The 20,343-nt window shown below is 40.2% G+C and overlaps 1 long non-coding RNA gene across 1 annotated transcript in view; it reads right to left on the bottom strand.

Moving 5' to 3' along the window:
- The window catches only part of LOC144593440 (uncharacterized), a 176,631-nt gene that overhangs the window by 113,467 nt on the left and 42,821 nt on the right, over positions 1-20,343 (bottom strand). Inside the window, exon 2 of the long non-coding RNA XR_013547246.1 lies at positions 11,905-12,009. This is a non-coding gene — a long non-coding RNA (uncharacterized LOC144593440). The remainder of the gene's footprint in view (positions 1-11,904; positions 12,010-20,343) is intronic.

The raw sequence follows: 20,343 nt of genomic DNA, 5'->3' as shown, positions 1-20,343 counted from the left end.
GTATAGAGGCACTCCATCAGGGATCGGATTTGGAGACTAGTTTACTAATGCAGGTAGGCGTTTGGGTAATTTGCCACTTAGTGTTACATGAATCAGCCCTGCTTTGTGCATTCATAGTTCCACATTGTATTATATTCCTTATTCAATTATATCTTGCACCAACAACTCACAGGGTATAAAGAGGCTATCATGATTTCCATCCCATAGTTCCTTACATATTTACCAAATGTTTGTTCCAAAATTTTGTTCCAAAATTGCTATCATTGATTTCTATTTACAATAGTGTATCAAAGTACAGAGGGCCAGTCAGATAATCCTACTCTGAATTGCAACTATACCACACGAATCAATTAGAAGCTGTGTCATATGCACAAATGAGATGCAGGTACAATTAAAATATTGCTTACGCTGCATCACAGGTACACAGACCCAGGCAACATACAAAAATTTGAAGCATACATAATTTACACAAAAAAATCTACATGACAGTAAAAAGAAAAAAAAGACCAAAAGAAAAAGACATTTGCGCAAACACTTACACTTAGAAAACAGGTCTGTTGTAATGCAAGAGGTGGTCCATAGTGTTCCATTGTCAAGGTACGGTTAGGATTGTTTAGTTCAGGTCATGACACCAAAAGAGATGGCTCTTACACAAAGTTTCCATCACTGCTTTGAGTTTACCTAGCGTTTGGCTCATCATCGCAGACCGTAATAGTTCCAATTTGGAAACACGAGTTACATTAATGTCTGCATGAACCCTAATAAAATACCCATAAATTGCCCACTGAAGGGTAGAAATATAAGTAGGTGTTAAATTATGGATAAACTTATCATTTATTTTCAAGTATGCCAATGTCTTTATGTTATTGTAACCTGCAGACCAGAACTGCTTAATTCTACATATGTGGTCCAACAGGTCAGGGCTAGTTTAAGACCCCTCTAGAGAATGAACTCTAGTGCTTTGAATGGACTTTTGGCAGTGTTTCAACCATTGCCATTACCTGCATTGGCTTATCTGTATCCCAAGATACTTTGCATTTTTCCAAACAGGAGGCTGCCTCTTTTTTCTGTGCCCCATGACTTTGATCCAACTTATACCATATAATTAATGGACCCTGCAAAGAATGCAGGGTGCTTCAGTCCAACACAACAAAGCACAACATGAATGAATAAGTTTATTGGCCAAGTATGTATATATAAGGAATGTGCCTTGGTGCTCCACTCACAAATGACAACACAAACATACAGTTAACAATTAAGAATAAAGCATAACCACATCAAAACAATAAGGATACAACATTACGGTCTAAACATGTGGGTGAAAATAAACCAGAGCAAAAAAAGAGACTACAGACTTTGGTTATTGAGTAGAACAATCACTCGTGGAACAATCACTCCTGTCTGGCTGTGGCTTGGAGTTGCCTTCCAGAGGGAAGTGCTTCGAAGAGTTTGTGGCCAGGGTGAGAGGGGTCAGAGATGATCTTGCCCGCTCGCTTCCTGGCCCTTGCAGTGTACAGTTCGTCAATGGGGGGAAAGGTTGCAGCCAACAACCTTCTCAGCTGTGCGAACGATCTGTTGCAGCCTCTGGATGTCGTGCTTGGTGGCTGAGCCAAACCAGACCATGATGGAGAAGGTGAGGACGGACTCAATGATAGCAGTATAGGATTGTACCATCATTCCCTGTGGCACATTGTGCTTCTTCAGTTGCCGCAGGAAGTACATCCTCTGTTGGGCCTTTTTGACTGTGGAGTCGATGGTGGCCCCCCATTTAAGGTCCCTGGAGATGATGATTCAAAGGAACTCAAATGACTCCACAGATGTGACTATGGTGTTGTTGATGGTGAGTTGGGGGGGGGGGGGGGATCTCTTTGAAAGTCTACAATTAGTTCCACTGTCTTGAAAACATTGAGCTCCAGGTTGTTGCAATGGCACCAGGACGCCAGCTGTGTCACTTCCCCTCTGTAGGCAGATTCCTCCCCAACCTGGATCAGTCCAAACAGGGTAGTATCATCCGCAAACTTGGGGAGCTTGACAGAGGAGTCTGTGGAGGTGCAGTCGGTGGTGTAGAGAGAGTAAAGGAGAGGGGAGAGTACACAGCCTTGCGGTGCTCCTATGCTGAGGGTCTGCAGGCCCGAGATGTGCATTCCCAGCCTCACATGCTGCTTCCTTTCCGTCAGGAAGTTGATGATCCACTGACAGAGGGGTTCAGGCACAGTCAGCTGGGAGAGTTTGTAGTGTAGTAGCTCTGGCACAATGGTGTCAAAAGTAGAGCTAAAGTCCACAAACAGAATCCTGGCATAGGTCCCCTTGCGGTCTAGGTGCTGGAGGATGAAGTGCAGGCCTAGACTGACTGCGTCGTCCACCGATCTATTGGCCCTATATGCAAACTGCAGGGGGTCCAGCAGGGGGTTTGTGATGTTTTTCAGCTGGGCCAGCACAAGTCTTTCAAAGGTCTTCATGACTACAGACTTCATGGCGACAGGCCTGTAGTCATTAAGACTAATGATCCTTGACGTTTTGGGTACAGGGACAATAGGGGAGACCTTGAAGCAGGCAGGGACAGTGCAGGTTTGCAGGGACTGGTTGAAAATGTCTGTGTAGATTGGTGCCAGTTGTTCGGCACAGAGCTTGAGGGTGCCATCTTTGGACAATGGACGTATTGTAACTTTGAGGTTGCAACAAGAGATTCCCAGAGAGTTGAGAGAATAAACAAGGGAAGCAGTGAGAACTTATAATAGATCACTGGATAACAGTGGCAGTGGCACAGCGGTAGAGTTTCTGCTTTACAGCGCCAGAGGCCCAGGGTTCAATCCTAAGAGTGCTGGCTGAACAGAGTTTGTAAGTTCTCCCCATGAAAGCGTGGATTTTCTGCGAGTGCTCCGGTTTCCTCCCACACTCCAAAGATGCATCGGTTTGTAGGTTAATTGGCTTTGGCAAAAAAAATTGAGAGTTGTCCTGAGTTGTTAGAATAGTGCTAGTGTACGGAGATCGCTGGTCGGTGCAGAAGGGCCTGTTTCTACACTGTATCTCTGAACTAAACCAAAAAATGTTTCCAAGAACTGTTTTCAACTCTTCTTACTGAGGGACATACAATAGCAGTTTTTCATGGAGCTTGCATTTTAATTTCTTGTTTTTTGTACAACCTTGAAAAACAATTTTACGTGACCCAGATTAAAGCTTTAAATGGCACAAATAGGCAGAATAATTCCTGGATTATCTCAGGATTCAGCTGCAAGCTTTTTTCTGTCTTGTCATCTCATTCTTTGTCCGTTGGGAGCCTGGTAAATCCTCAGAAGAGGAGTGAAAACAAAACAATTGTTTTATCCCTTCCCTATTCCCCAAGAGAGAAAATAAATCTAGCTTCAAGCTCCCAACAGTAGGGAAAGGTTAAGTTGAAATTGTCAGATACTTTGATAAAAGGGATTAAGCAGCTACTATTTCAGATGGGAAAGCATCAGCATTGGCAATTAGATAATATTTGCATGACCCAGAATTGAGAAGCATATTTCTTGAAATGCATCAATTTGTAAATGATCTAGAACAAATTATTTGTATGAATGGTGCAAGCAGATTTACCAATAGCCTCCAAAAGGAATTGGATACATCTTTGAAATAATCAAACTTTGCAGGGTTGTGGCGTAAGAAAGGGGAGTAGCAAAACGTATCATACACATTTTATCTGTGTCGCATTGTTCAATAGCCATTAACTGAGAGACATCAAACATAAAAAGAAGCCGGCTAATATTGATATCACCCAAGACAGGCGATCCTTGGCATTACGGAGGGGTTGCTTTCTTGGAAAACTACCCGTATCCTGATTTTCCGTAATGCTGAAACCTTATTTCCCCATTGAATCCCTTATCTGACAGAATATTTTTTCTCTCAATAATGACAGTACCACAGCTGGCAGTTCATATTCGGGTAGGGTTCACGCAAGAAATTGGCTTGTCAGTTTCCAAAGCAAATCTAAGTGACCAGCTGCTGCATTTGCAGACACAAGTGACTGCAGAGGCTACAATCTGGAGCAACTGAGAAACTGGCTGCGGCAGGTAGCGATGACAGCTAGAAACAGATGAGAAGGGGGGAAAAAGGGCAAATAGAGCCAAGTAGGTGGAGGGGAGAGTAGAGGTCGGTGGCAGCCTTGTTTCTTTATGGTCGTTTTGGTTTATAATTTGCACCTAAAGTGCTAGTCCATTTTCAGTCATCCCAACGGTGTATATTATGGAAATTGCATGAAAATTAAACTGCTAGGTAACAAAATGAACCGCCCACACTAAAAAGACCTGCCACATTATCTGCCCATGTGTCGAGACGAGAGTTGCAAAAAAATTAAAACACACACACAATGTGTTTTTAAAAAAACATTTAGTGCTTATTTACATATTTCCCTGCCCCTCCCCAACCAAAGGTAGTGATTTTGGAATTTCATTCAAATAGATTTCCGTAACCAACAAGGCTGTTTCGGAGAAGTTTCCTGCAATGCTCACAATCCAACCTTCCATTCTGTGATTTTAAAAAAAAAAGAGGTCCAAATGTGGATTGGCATTTAGGGAAATGAAATGTCAAAAAACAATATTTGTATAATTAAAATTTATTCTGTTCCTCCACCTCCTGTGAATGAAGAAACTAAGCTTTGGCTTCCCATCTGCATTGCATTACTGACAGAACAGATCATCATTTAGTTTATTAAATGCTTCTGTATTCCTGCAGATCGTATCATTTCCATTGGACATGAAGGAATAGCTTCACTTTATTTTTGTATCAAAAAGCAGCCTTATTAAGCATCTCAACCCTTCCTATATATCCTTGCTGCACTTGGTACTAAATCTTCCTTATCGACAATCCTTACATTCAGGATCTGCACCAACTACAAAAAGCCACATTGCTTGAAATGAGATTTTAGGATGTTCCCATAAGATTTATTACATGCTTAAACATACAAAATAAAAATGGTAATATTCAGTGGATTAATAAAAACCAAAATAAAAACTCACTATCACTTCTCACTGTTATTTTAGTTTTTATCGCTGGTGTCAAAATTCAATCATCTATCTTTTTCTCTTTATCTGACCACACAGAATGTAATTAATAGAGCAAGTCAAAGCTTTGTATTATTTTAACCAGTAATCCCACAAGGATTTTCGATGTATGTAATTCAAATTCCAGTGCCATGATAGCTCAAGCGATTTTTATGAACAAAGAGGGAATTTAATCAGCTTCTCCTGTTCAACGCACCAGTTGATGCTGTTCCTTACTTAACAAGAATGGAATTATGTACCTGAAAGAATTCTGAAAATACACACAAGTCAAGTCAGCATTCCCAAGCACAAAAGGTAGATGTATGCAATTTTCTGACAGAAGAAAAAAATTGTTGCCTTTTATAGAAACCAGCTGCTTTTCCTCCTAACAAAGGAGATATTTATATATATTTTTAAATTAAAAAATATGTTCAAAGATTTTTTTTCAAGGGAATTCTCTGATAATGTGGCCGAGCTTGGAAATCTAAAGATCTCACAAAAACAAAATCTTGACAAAATCTTGACAAAATCTTGACAATGGGAGATAAAAAAAGCCCCAAAACAGATAGACACAAAAAGCACGGCAGCATAGCGGTGGAGTTGCTGCCTTACAGCCAGAGACCAGGGTTTGAGCCCAACTACGGGTGCTTGTCTGTACGGAGTTTTTTTACGTTTCCCCATGACCGCGTGGGTTTTCTCCGAGAACTTTGGTTTCCTCCTATACTCCAAAGACGTACAGGCTTGTAGGTTATTTGGCTTGGTATTAAAAAGTGTAAAATTGTCCCTAGTGTATGTAGGATTGTGTTAATGCGCGGGGATCGCTGGTCAGTGCAGACTTCGTGAGTTGAAGAGCCCGTTTCCACAGTATATCTCTAAACTAAACTGAACTAAAATGCTAGAGTAACTCAGCAGGTCAGGCGGCATCTCTGGAGAAGCGGAATAGGTGACATTTCAGGTTGAAACTTTGTTTTCTTTAAACCATGTTCCTTCCCTTCATGCTATTTACCTCAAGTGAATGATGAAATAAGATCAGGTCTCATCTGGAATATTGATGACACAAACCCACTATTTGGTCTATTGTGCCCCTGTGGATAGGGTCATTTTTATTCGAAGTTACACTAATCACAATTTCATTTCATTTTCACATTAATCCAGAGCAGTTTTATTAAGCTTCCCCTCTCACGCATCATTGTTGCACTCGAATCATGAAGAGTAACTGGATTCGAACTCAATGCGCACATAGCAGGCTTTGGTAAATATAATTTCCCTGCTTTTGCAATGAGATCACTGACTTTGCAGCAGTAATGTCGTTTGATCTGCATCTCAAGCGCAAGAGCAGTGCTCCCACAGGAAGCCTTACTTCACTTGAACCATTCTTTAGGGGACTGCTGGTAGGGTTGTGTACAGATTCTTGAAGGATGGTCTTTAAGGTAACCATCGCTTTGGTGAAGAATTCCCAAGACATTAATCCTTACTATGGGTGTCCAAATGCACCATGTCCTTTTGGCCATTGGGGTGCATGGTGTCCGCACTCATAACCCAAATTCCACTCAAGAGCAAAACTATCTGCAGACAGATAGTCAAAAACACGTTAAGAAGGTTTATGGGAACTCTCTGCATTTGACCCAGAGAAGCTAGTAAGTTGTGAACTCAAGGTCTGTGACCCAACTTGTCTTAACTATTCTTTTTTTGATTTGCATTGCTAAAAAGGCCCCACTACTGGATGTTGTGCCCAAGATGCAATGCATCAGTAATCACTTAGAGGACTCCCGATACATGTGAAGCGATCTCTCGATGCTGCTGCCCATACTTGATCAATACAAAATAAACTGATATGCTTCTGTTTAACACTTCAGGCATTTCCCTTGCACACCTCACCTCTACTTAAACACATCCTTAAACCCTAAAGATTAAAACGCAGTAATAATATTGACAGACTTAGAAGTACAAGACTTTTATATTAAGACTAGTTATCAATAATTCCAGTGGAAAATGAACTGACTTTATACTGAGTAAGCATTAAGGTCAGATCAATGGGCACTCATCAATTATTTTCACACCTATAGAACCAGAAATTACATCACTATTGGCTCTTGCCAGAAAAGGAACACTAATTCTATTGCTTACAACGTTAGTTGAGTTTTGTTCTTAAGTGTTGCTCATAATGAATACTTGGAAGCACTCTTGATTTGACTCCAGGTCACCAAACGTGCCATGAAAATAGACATTGGTATTCTTGTAATGCCTGCAACAGTAGGGACTCTGGGGTACTCAAATCAAAAGTTCCCTCTTGTAGCACGATGCAATTTATCACTTGCATGGATGACTGCAACTTCAAAAAGTCTTTGAAATCTCAACAAAATTTAGGTCAAAGTAATCCTCCCAATCAGAGAATTGTCCTCCGAATTAAACATTAATGTCCCAAAAAAAGTCTACAATTTAAAATTTAAAAAATGACATTGTGAACATGTGGGCACCCCATTAGTAATCATGCATCAATAACTGCAATAGAATGAAATACTCATCTGCAAGAAACAGCCAACGTCTTTTTTTTTTAAACAGCTTCTCCTCAACCTATAAGGTACATCCTGCCTCAAAGACCACCAAGTCAAGTGGGCACAGTGAAAAGGTCAAAATGATAAACAAACCTGGCATGGAATTTTGTATAGAAATATTTAACATGATAGCCAAAGCTGGAATGTAAACATTGCAGGATTCTATTTCTGGCGAGCCAACATTGGAAAAAGTAGATTGCACGGCTGATAACAAAAAATAAGATAAGGGTAAAATGAAGAATGATAATGTCTAGAGAGGTCAGGAGGCATAATCTTTTAAAATGGACTCGTGGCAGTAACGAAGAGCACTTTACAACCACCACCACTGACCAATCCCAGGCAACTCTCTTGCTGACTTGTTTTCCTTATTCATGATAATATTAGCACAAAGGTAATACAAGCATTGTAGGGGACTTCAATCATGATGTGCTGTAGGTGGGGCAAAGGGAAGTGGCAAACACAGTTTAGAGAAACGTTCCTACCAAGCATTTGCAATAGTTCCCTGAAAGGAGGAATTGTGACATAAACCATGATATTTCCAAAGTCATCAGTAACTTCATAACTAATGTTTTATTGGGACTGTCAAATTACCATCAATGCACATTTTGTTTACCACAGATATTTGAATTAATCCATCAAATTGATTAAAACATTAATTATTTTTTTGTGTCAAAACTAGTGTTAAAAGACTAAATTAAAGTCCCTTTTTAATGTTTTACTCTTCCTTTTAGCCCCATTGAAGTGCACTCACTGTCAGGTTTCCTTCCACTTCCAAACAAGACAGGAAGAGCACTCCACATAAGGAAATTTCATATTCTCTTCTAGTTTAATAGTGTGATTAAAATAGCAATTAACTCACTATTATTTGCATCATTACATTTTTAATTTTTTTTTTTAAGTAGTTCTACAGACTTTTACATTTTACAGTAAGCTCGAGTATGATGTGCTGGAGACAGGTAGGGGCAGAGAGCTAAAAATATTACAGTATTGAGGAATAAGGAAACCTTCCAGACATTAATCATTGAGTCCATGCCAACCACTAATCACCCATTATACCAATCTTGTTCTAGTCCCATTTTATTGCCCCCACATTTCCTTCAACATTCAATGAGCAGTCATGAGGATGAAGTCTATGCAAAGGGTCCATAGACAAATGTATGGACAAATATGTGGCAAACGGAATGTAATATATAAAATACACTATTCATCTTGGAAGAATAAAAAAGGTTAATTGAACATTATTAAATTATTAACTAGTATTGCTCGTAAGGATTGGGTTGTTCCTGTATTTGAAACACTAAGTAATTGAAACAATAAAAAAAGCATTAGAAGCTGAAAATGGGAAATATTCAGCATCAGTGGAAAGCAAAACAAAATTCACATTTCAGATCAATTGGTAACATTGTCTTATGCTGAGAATTTTCAGCAGGCTCCACTTTATTAGTTAAATTAACATTGTTACACAAGCAATAAGGTGGCATATATATATATATATATATATATATATATATATATATATATATCTTTATTTCAAGTCAGGAATACTGCAGTCAAGAAATGTTGCTCAATTGTAAGGGGATTTGGTGAGGCCACACTTTGAGCAGTACATATTGTTTGTTTTCTTGAAATGAAAAAGTATATACTTGACTAAAGGTTTTTTAAAGAAGCTTCACTACATTGATTTGTGCGATGCAAAATGTTGGGGCATCGGTTTATTCAGAGAGATTAAGTGGGATGGGTTGGTACTTACTGAATATTAGAATGAGTGATCTCATTAAAACATGCAAACTTTTAAGTGGGATTAACAAGATAGATGCTATGAGGCAATTACCTCTGCATGGAGGGACCAGAGAAAAGAGCAACAATCCCAACATTGTAATTAAACCCACCGACAAGCGAGGTGCCATTATAGTCTGGCAGGCTGACCTCTACCGTGCTGAGGCCAGGCACAAACTTTCAGGCACCACCTCATAACTATCACTTTATCGTGACCCGTGGACGAACACTAGGCCATTATATCCCAGATTGTGTCTGATTACATCACCTCTGCCAATATACCCTCCACAGCCTCCAACCTTATTGTTCCCCAGCCCCACAGTTTCGGCCTCCTCCCCAAAATCTACAAACAGAACTGCCCAAACAGGCCCATTATTTCTGCCTGCTCCTGCCCCACAGAGCTCATCTCCACATGCCTTTATTCTATCTTACTCCCACCTTGTCCAATCCCTTCCCACCTATGTCAGAGACACCTCACATGCTCTTGAATTGTTTAATACCTATCAGGTTTTAGGACCCCAGTTACTCATCTTTACCATGGACGTCCAGTCTCTCTACATCTCTATCCCCCACCAGGAAAGTCTTAAGGCCTTCTGCTTCTTCCTTGAACAGAGAACCAAACAATTTCCCCCTACTAACACTCTCCACCACCTAGCAGAACTTGTCTTCACCTTCAACAACTTCTCTTCAACTCCTCTCATGCTCTACAAGTTAAAGATGTAGTCAGGGACATTAGCATAGGCCCCAGCTAGCTCATCGTCATTCATTGTAGCACCTTGTTTGTTTGTGATCATCATTTTAAAACTAACTTGAGTAAAACACAAAACGCTGGAATAACTCAGTAGGTCAAACAGCATAACTGAATGGAACAGGTAGGCAAGGTTTCAGGTCAAGAAGGGTCCTATCTCATCACCTCACCTGTCCATTCCTATCAGAGGTGCTGCCTGCCCTACGAGTTACTCTGGCATTTTGTGTTCTGGCAACTGCAGTTTCTTCATGATTCCATTTAAATCTAACATTGATTGTCAGGGACTGAGTAGAAGAGGTGCTGCATCAATGCTGACTTGTTTGTAGTTCCTATGATTTTTTATGAATTTATCATTTAATTAAATTTGATAAAACAGGAATTTCAAATTAGTTAGTTTTCAAGTACAGGGGAATCTCTGCCTCTGCAATAACAGACTCATTCAGAGATACCACAACAATTGTTATTTTTGGAAATGGAGGTACCAACACTGAAGTTGAAAGCATTTACGATGGAATCGAAGGAGCTTTTTTTTCTCAGCCATTAGAAAATCCAAATACTATTTTTGGAATGGATCATCCCATTCTCTAGTGCTGGTAACCAGTATACTGATGAATGGATTCAAAATGAGATAAAATGCAATCACATTTACATAAATTTGTTCAGCTGAAATTATTTTGTGGAAAATGATGCAGGCAATAGAATTCAGCAAAGATTCAATTGTTATGAAAAAAATACAGGTTAACCTACCAAAACTAGTAAGCGTTCTCAGCACACAAAATAAATATTTTTCTTAGCACATGTTTGCTCAAGCTTATAAACAGAAACTCAGGGAAGGACACAATGACACATTAATAGCCTATAATGTTTAGAAGAAAAACTAATATAATTTACATTTTACTCTGAGCTCCAAGGTTGTTTAATAATTAAAATGATGTTCAAGTTTAAGAACTCAAGTACTTCTTGGTACATTCTTTCCATAGCTTGATTCAAATGATTGGATAATTCTTCATTATCAGCAGTAGGCTGCATATCTACGTAATTTTACATCTTGACAGACAATAATAAGATACAGAAGCAGCAGTAGGTGCCTCGGACCGTCAATGCTGCTCTGCCATTTAATAAGATCATGGCTGTTCTGATTGTAACCTCATGTCCACATTCTCATCATCCCGAGGTGATCTTTCACCATCTCTCTTATCAATAATCTATCAAATTGATTTAAAAGTATTCCAAGATGCTGCTTCCACTATCTCTTCAAGAAGAAAGTTCCAAACACTCAATGGGCAACAAAGTTGCCTTATTTATGTCTGAAATGAGTGACCTCCTATTTTTAAAAAGGTTGTAAATGCTTGTACAAGGGAAAACATCTTCTCCACATTCACTGTCTAAGGATTTTATGTTTCAATGATATCCTCTCTCATTCTTCTAAACTCCACTTGATACAAGCACAGCCTGATCAACTCTTCCAAATATTAGAATGGTCCAAACAGTACTGCCACTCGCTCAGAATATCTTAAAGTCCCTTCCAGCTCCTTTTCAATGTGGCCTCACAACACAGTTCAAGGAACAAAATCAAAACTCTGCTTCCATGCTCCCCACTTAAGGAAGAGAGTTCCAAACACTCATAATCCTTCACCGTTCATGCATGACTGGCATATGTATGACTCAAATTTTGCCAATTGTTCATTCTTAATGGCAGACTTAGTGCAAAGATATTGCCATCAATATTCACAACCATAGAACAAAGAAGCCAACAAAAAAACACAGGGAATAAAAAATCAGGTCAATCATGTTTTGCTCGGCTTACCTTTAGAGCAAATGCACTCAAACCCATTGATCAGGTCGTTGCAGGTCCCTCCATAAAAACAAGGATGCGAGTAGCATTCATCAATGTTCACAGAGCATGTTATCCCTGTGAAGAAAAGAAATAAGATATGATCACTCAATGAACAGAACACCACATTACTGGTTGCAAAGATTTCCCTGATCTACCCGAGAAAACCTGGCCATTCTGCATTGCTTTACTGTTATCAACTTTCTGTCTTAACAAAAGTATGAAATCTACTGTTTTCTTTATGAATAGAAAATTAATCTAAACTAAGGCCAGTGGCATGAAGAAACTGGAAAGGGCATCTGAAACCCAACCACAAACCATGAACCAACTGCAAACATAGTTCTCCTTTATTGCGAATGCCCTCAAACTCTCCTTGTTGGTTAAAGGAAGAAGGGGCCTGTATTTCACAGTGTGAGGTAAGATGAAGGACCTCATGTCAGAAAGCACATTAATTCCACACAGGTTGCTATGCCCAAGCTTCCCGTTAGTCAGAGTTCAACAACCTCATAGCTCCAAACTTTTGAACGTTTGGTTTCATTTGGGAACAGCTCCATTCAAGACTGCAAGAAAATGCAGAGAATTGTGGACGCAACCCAGACCATCACACAAACCAACCTCCCTTCCATGGACTCCATCTATACTTCACATTGCTTCGGCAAGGCCACCAACATAATTAATGACAAATCTCACCTTGGTCACTCCCTTTTCTGTCAGGCAAGAGGTACAGAAGTAGGAAAACACCTACCTCCAGATTTAGGGACAGTTTCTTTCCAGTTGTTATCAGGCAACTGAACCATACTATAAAACAACTAGAGAGCAGTCCTGAGCTACCATCTACCTCACTGGAGATCCTCGGACTATCACCCTGGATAATGATCAGACTTTACCTTGCACTAAGTGTTATTCCCATCATGCATCTCTACACTGAACAGCTCGATTGTAATCATATAGTCTTTCCACTAACAGTTTAGCATACAACAAACAGCTTTTCACTGTGCCTCTGTACAGGTGACGATAAACTAAACTACGAATTTCAATTGACAATTGTAGAAGTGGAACAACCGACCAAGAAATTCTGAATAATTTCAGCATGATAGAACAAAATAAATCAAATCATAGGGTTGAGGCAAAATATTTACAGCTTTGTGTTTGGACTAAATTTGACCAGGCAATGAAGAATATGTCAACCAACCAGAACCCAATGCATCTGATTCAAGACATTTAATCCAAGACAGCTCTCAGTATAATCCAATCAGTCGTACTACTCCACTTACTTCCCCATTACATATGCTGTCACACATGCCAATGGCATCTCACTTATCTCCTTGCAGGCACCTATACCAAAGAGTAATAATAGCAGCCATATACCTACAAATCACCACATGTTTGAGATGTGGAAAAACCCACAGTCATTTGGAGGACATGCCAACTTCATACACATTGGCGTTTGATCCTGGCTTCCAGTACAAACAGCTACACAAGCTGCAGCACCACTATGCCCTTCGCAAAATGAAAAGTTATGCACTTGGCTCTGTGCTGTGCACTTGCAAAACAGATGGACTTAAAAAAAGATCTTGCAATATTCTTAAAGCCTGATGTGGGACAACACAACTAGTTCAGAAATCAAGAGCAGGCTTGGTAAGGTTGAGAAAGTTTCAGCAACACTGCCTCTGGAATAAACTGTGAACAAGGACGCACGTGTCGAATTCCAGCTGTAAAGGAAACAGTAACAAAGGAAACTCAGTGAAGAACTGGTGAGATGGCTTGAGGCTATTTAGGTCTTGGTCGTGTTAGGACATAAGAACGTGAGAAATGGGAACAGGAGCAGGTCACTTGAGCTATCATTTTTGTTCTAATACTTGGACATCAAATAATTCCACATGGGACATACAGAATGGAAATGGCAAAGGGGATGTTGTATCAATTAAATTATCATGGGTGTGATACATTTTAGTTACAAGAAAAGAATGGTCAAATAAAGAGGAAGCTGCAGTAAAGGGTTAAAAGTGTTGTATCACATGCCAGGCTGTGCTTCTCCCCACCTCTCTTTTCTAGCTTTCTCTGCCCTACTCCTTCAGTCTGAAAAGGGTAGCAACCCAAACATCATCCGTCTATTCCCTTCACAGATGTTGCCCGATCTGCTAAGTTTCTCCAACACTGTTTTTGTTTGGATTGATCATCTATAGAGAGAATACAGCAGCCACACCGAATAGGGTTAAGGTACAGATGTCCTATTCAAGTGTTATCATTTGCAGCAATGTTTATCTTCAGTAAATTCATGTAGCAGCAGATGTAATATCTGCAGTGATTGTGCTTTTATTATTTGATGCGGGTCATGTGGAAGGATGAGAGGGGATCTTATCGAAACGTATAAGATTATTAAGGGGTTGGACAAGTTAGAGGCAGGAAACATGTTCCCAATGTTGGGGTAGTCCAGAACAAGGGGCCACAGTTTAAGAATAAGGGGTAGGCCATTTAGAACTGAGATGAGGAAAAACTTTTTCAGTCAGGGAGTTGTGAATCTGTGGAATTCTCTGCCTCAGAAGGAAGTGGAGGCCAATTCTCTGAATGCATTCAAGAGAGAGCTAGAGCTCTTAAGGATAGCAGAGTCAGGGGGTATGGGGAGAAGGCTGGAATGGGGTACCGATTGAGAATGATCAGCCTTGATCACATTGAATGGCGGTGCTGGCTCGAAGGGCCGAATGGCCTTCTCCTGCACCTATTGTCTATTTGATTGTGTTTCAATAAAATGTTTGAAAGAATTCTAGGTTGTGCTGATCTGCCAATCTTATCTGATTTAATCGCCTGGATAGCCAAAACACAGAAAAATAATGATTATAGGAGATTCACTGGGAAACTGGAACCTATCCCTGGACAGGATATTGAAAAGGTATCAGTTGGTACATTCACCAGCACAGCCAACTTTAAAAGGTATTCAGCAACAGAATGGGCAGAGCACTCATTGCACTTTCCATGGCAAGTCACAGGTCTAATCAGAAGTTTTGAGCCATCAATCCTCCAGGTTAGCCAAAGGTCTAGGGGATGCGAACTACCAGCCTAATACAGGCATCACTCAAGCCTTTGCCCTTCTTTCCTTGAACTCAACTATGACCAAGCAACATTAAGCTTACCAAGCACATGATCCAACGATAAGTGTAAGAAAATAACTGCAGATGCTGGTACAAATCGAAGGTATTTATTCACAAAATGCTGGAGTAACTCAGCAGGTCAGGCAGCATCTCAGGAGAGAAGGAATGGGTGACGTTTTGGGTCGAGACTCTTCTTCAGACTGATGTCAGGGGGGGCGGGACAAAGGAAGGATATAGGTGGAGACAGGAAGATAGAGGGAGTACTGGGAAGGGGGAGGGGAAGAGAGGGACAGAGGAACTATCTAAAGTTGGAGAAGTCAATGTTCATACCACTGGGCTTCAAGCTGCCCAAGCGGAATACGAGGTGCTGTTCCTCCAATTTCCGGTGGGCCTCACTATGGCACTGGAGGAGGCCCATGACAGAAAGGTCAGACTGGGAGTGGGAGGGGGAGTTGAAGTGCTCAGCCACTGGGAGATCAGGTTGGTTAAGGCGGACTGAGCGAAGGTGTTGAGCGAAATGATCGCCGAGCCTGCGTTTGGTTTCGCCGATGTAAAGAAGTTGACATCTAGAGCAGCAGATGCAATAGATGAGGTTGGAGGAGGTGCAGGTGAACCTCTGTCTCGCCTGGAAAGACTGTTTGGGTCCTTGGATGGAGTTGAGGGGGGAGGTAAATGGACAGGTGTTGCATCTCCTGTGATAAGATGCATTTACATCCCATGAGGTTTTATGCAGTGTGCAAAAAGCTTCCCACAGGTGGAATGTCAAATGTTAAAAAAACACCATAGCAGTACCAAGGAGAATCATGTTCAAGAAGAGGCTGATTATCACCAACTAATTGACGTACTCTGTCCTCTCCACATATGTGAATTCAAAATTCACTTTTTACTTCACATTTCCAGCAGTAGTTTGATTTCGGTGTAAACCCCATATGCCTATCAGGTGAACACAAATGATCCCACAGTAGTAATAACAGGAAGGAATCTCTCAGATTTATGCCCAATGTCCAACCAAAACAGTGACTCACAATATCCCAGATTGTCTCTGAAGAAAAATGCTGGACAAGTGATGACCTGGTTTAGATCATTTGACCAGTTTGTGAAGAAAACAAATAATTGTACCTCAAACAAAAATCACCGATTGAAAAGTTATTTGCAGTCTCAAGGACGTCACTTGCAGCACTACTATTCATTCAAACCAAAGCTTATCACACATTCACATTTTAATTCAAATTAATTCCTATTAACATTAAATTTACACTTTGTTATTTGTAAATGCTTAGATCAAGTTATTGACAAGAACAAAGTTCCTTGTTCAAAACCATATGTACTTCATTGTGGCTTTGTGTTTTTAGCAGAATCAGACATTGCTTAATGTTACAATAATATTCAGGAAGGGTAATTTTTTTTTAAATGAACAGAGGGGTACTGCAAATGATGTCCTTGAGTCTTATTGAGCAAACGGCTCTACAATAGATATTGTTCCAGGTTATGAAATGTAAAAAGACCCTGGTTTCAGGATAGCCAACACTTGTATTATCCTCGTGTTCCCAGAATCAATTCCGTCTAGTTGATCAAAGAAAATTCAACACCTGTGCAGTTAATGCTTAGACTTATCAAGTGGTGAACATCAAAATCTAACACAGCCTATGTCATCTCCTCCCCTATTTTGACAAACTTTGTTTATACCACTTTTGAAATATTACAGAAGTGCCTGGGTGGCTCTCTCTACACCCAGGGACTGGTGGCATTTTACATTTTAGCATGAGGGTCATTTGGTCCCATTAAAAACCAGCTCCATCTATTTGAAAGTCAATCGTTCATGATTAAAGATGATGACTGCACAGGAGACAAGAGACTGCAGATGCTGGAATCTTAAGCAAAAGACAAACAGCTGGAGGAAGAGATAATGGACAGTGAACAGTTCAGTCTGAAGATGGGTCTAAACCTGAAATACCATCTATCATTTCCCTGTGCAGATGCTGCTTGACCTGCCAAATTCCTCCAGCAAATCTGGATCTACTTGAAATAAGCAGTCTTCACATAAGATTGAAATTGGAATACTATGATTGGTTGAAAGCTATTTGGAGACCAGGCTACAATTTATAGTTCCAAACATATTGTGCTATACACAACCTTGAATCTTAACGGTTGTGCAATATGAAAACCATCAAGACCAGGCAGGGCTCTGAACATTTTAAGAATCATTTCTTACAGTTTAGGATTAAACCCAATTATAGCAAAGTTTAGGTGGCCTGAACAGTATCCATATCCCATGTCATTTTATGGTTCATAAGTTAAAGGTCCATCCATTTGGATATCAAATCCACCCACTGTAGTTCCATTGTATTTTCAAAAAATATATAAAATACATCCTTATTCTTTTCTTGTGCCCAGCATGTATCCTATGAAAGTCAAATTAATATGGGTCAGCCTTTCTAAGTAGGTACTGTGCGTATGTGAGACCCACATTCAATTACATCCACTGGTCATTACACTGGAGACCTTCAGGAACCATTATAATTGACTATTTAACCATGTTAATTGAGCACACAGCAAAAGTACCAAACTTCAAATTTCCATCACTTGGAGCAAGTTTTTTTGTTTCATCTCCTCATCTCCAGTGTCAACGTAATGCAGAGTGATACTAACCTCTTCTCTCACTTCTCATCAAGTTCAGACTGACTGCCTCAGATAGCTCCTTCAGCTCCAAGCAGTTTCCGTGCTCCAGATGGAACGATCTAGCTTATACACGAGTTGTGTTCTCACTGAATGAACATGGGACTGGCCATATACTCTTGTTGAAACATTGACTAGTCAGTAACTGATTTTCTTTTGCTTTCCAATATATCCCCAATCTTTACTTTCTGTGTGTGCTTTTAAGAATCATAGATGTACAGACATATAGCAAATGTAAGGAATGAAAAATAAATTACAAGATAAACGAATAACTTGGTCAGTTAGTCTACAACATTGCCTCCACCAGCCCCCTTGACTATTCTGCTTTTCATCCTATGAATTCATTATAATTAATTTCAATGCATTTCAGCTTTGACTTATCACAGCCTGCCTTGTGAAGCCATTAATGATTTAATAAAAGAATTTTAAAAATACTTGAATAACCTTGGTTACCAGTGACAATCATTTGACACAAGTATGATGTTGTTGGAAATTAAGAAAGATGCATAGGTTATAGTCTATTTCATTCCCTCCTACACATGTCTTTTAAATTCATTATTTGAAAGAACATGTATCAAAGAATGAAATTGTAGATTTATTTAACCATTTCTCATATGGGATTAAATGCAAGCCATTCATTATTTTTTGCCAGGGAAGGTATACTGAAAAACTGGTCTTGATATAGCATTTGGTGACATGCCAAATATCTTCAAACACCTGAGAATGTACAGGTGTGGATGAGCTTTCCTTGTGATTGCATCAATGTGCAGGACCCAGAGCAGAGCAGATCAGAGATATTGAAGTTGTTGATTCTCTCCATTGCTTTCGTATCAATGAGACAGGTGCATGATCCATTGGCTTTCCTTTCTTGAAGTCAACAATCATATTCTTGGTCTAGCTAATATTGACATCAAGATTGGTACTCTGGCACCACTCACGTTTGTTGATCTCCCATTATGTTTGACTTATCTTTACACGTTATTTGTCCAACCACTGTGGTATCATTGGTGAATTTAAAGATTGCGTTGGTGCAGAGTCTGGCTACACATCATGCGATAGAGAAAGTGGAGCAGGGGACTGTACATGCAGCCCCAAGGTACCCCTGTGCTGATGGTCAGTGAGAAGGTGCCGTTTCCAATTCTGACTGATTGAGGTCTACTGACGAAGAAGTAGAGGATCCAATTGCTTACGGAGGAGCAGAGATCCAGTTCCAAGTTTAACAATGAGTTTGGAAGTTTGATGGTATTGAACACAGAGCTGGAGTCGATTAACCGCCTGATTACCTGATGTATGTGTTCTTTTGTCTGAGGTAGGATTTGATTTGAGTCACAATCAACCTCTCCAAGCACATCAAAGGGCATGAGTGCAACCAGTCAATAATCATTGAGGCATGTCACCTTGCTCTTCCTCAGCATTATCGGTGGGTTTTCTTTAAAAGACCAGGTGGGGACCATGGAACTGAGAGATTGAAGATGTCCATGAAAACTCTAACCAGTTGATCTGTACAGGTTTTAAGAACTTAGCCAAGTTGACCATGATGCTTTGAGGGTTCAGCCTATTGACGGATCTGCTTACACCTGCCTTGGAGATGGAGATCACAGGATCATCGGGGGCTGAGGGGGGCCATGAAATATACCACTGTTCACCCTTTTGAACAGAGCATAGAAAGCATTGAGATCATCCAGGAGTGATGCTTCATTATCACTTGAACCTCTCAGAAAGTTAAGGAATGCAAGCCCTGGCACTGTTGCCAAACATTTGTTTGATCCTCTAGGGAATCCACCAGGTGGTGCCAGCAATGGCTGCCTTGCCAACAGTCTGCCTGCCCCTTCCTTCTTTGTTGTTTTATAGTACGTATTAAATGTTTTAGTGTTCGCGATTTTTTTCCATATCCTATCTCCATCCGCAGCAAAAATCAGAGCAGCAAGTCAACAGAACTTGACAAAAAAAAAAAAATCAGAACCGAGTGACCTGTGCAATTTCCATCCATTCTTCTTATAACCTCTGGGTGTCCCACAGCGTTTCACAGTCATAAAAGTACCCCAGAAGTGCTGCCAGTGTTCTAATAGAGTAATTTTGACAGAAAATGTATTCAGAATGGTGAAATGTTGTACTCCCTGAACAAGGTAGAGAGGAAAATTAAAAACTTTCATTCTGAAATAAACAGATTTTTCTTTTCTTACTGTTACATGCAAGGTGACCCATTTTGATTGGAAAAGTGGGTATAATTTAATTGATTGAATGATGCAGCATGGAAACAGGCCCTACTGCCAGCCAAGTCCACTCAACCTTTGATCGCTCATTCACACTTTTGCAACCACTCCCTGCACACTCGGGACAACTTATAGAGGCCGATTAACCTACAAATCCACATGTCTTTGGGATGAGGAAGGGAACAGGAGCATCTGTAGAAAACCTACACTGTCACAGGAGAAAGTGCAAACTCCACCCAGTCAGTATCGATCTTCAGGTCATTAATGTTGTGAGTCAGTGACTCTACCAACTGCATCACTGTGCCATCCTACATGACAAAGGAACAATAAAGGAGTTCTGAAGGGATTAGGGGGTCGTTATAGCACTGAAATGTAGATACCATGCAGGTAGGCTCAGTGGGCATTGTAAGATGCACAGAAAAATCTTACAAACC

This window comes from Rhinoraja longicauda, chromosome 5, assembly GCF_053455715.1.
Source record: "Rhinoraja longicauda isolate Sanriku21f chromosome 5, sRhiLon1.1, whole genome shotgun sequence".
Classification (NCBI taxonomy): domain Eukaryota; kingdom Metazoa; phylum Chordata; class Chondrichthyes; order Rajiformes; family Arhynchobatidae; genus Rhinoraja; species Rhinoraja longicauda.
This window is presented reverse-complemented; position numbering and strand designations above follow the sequence as displayed.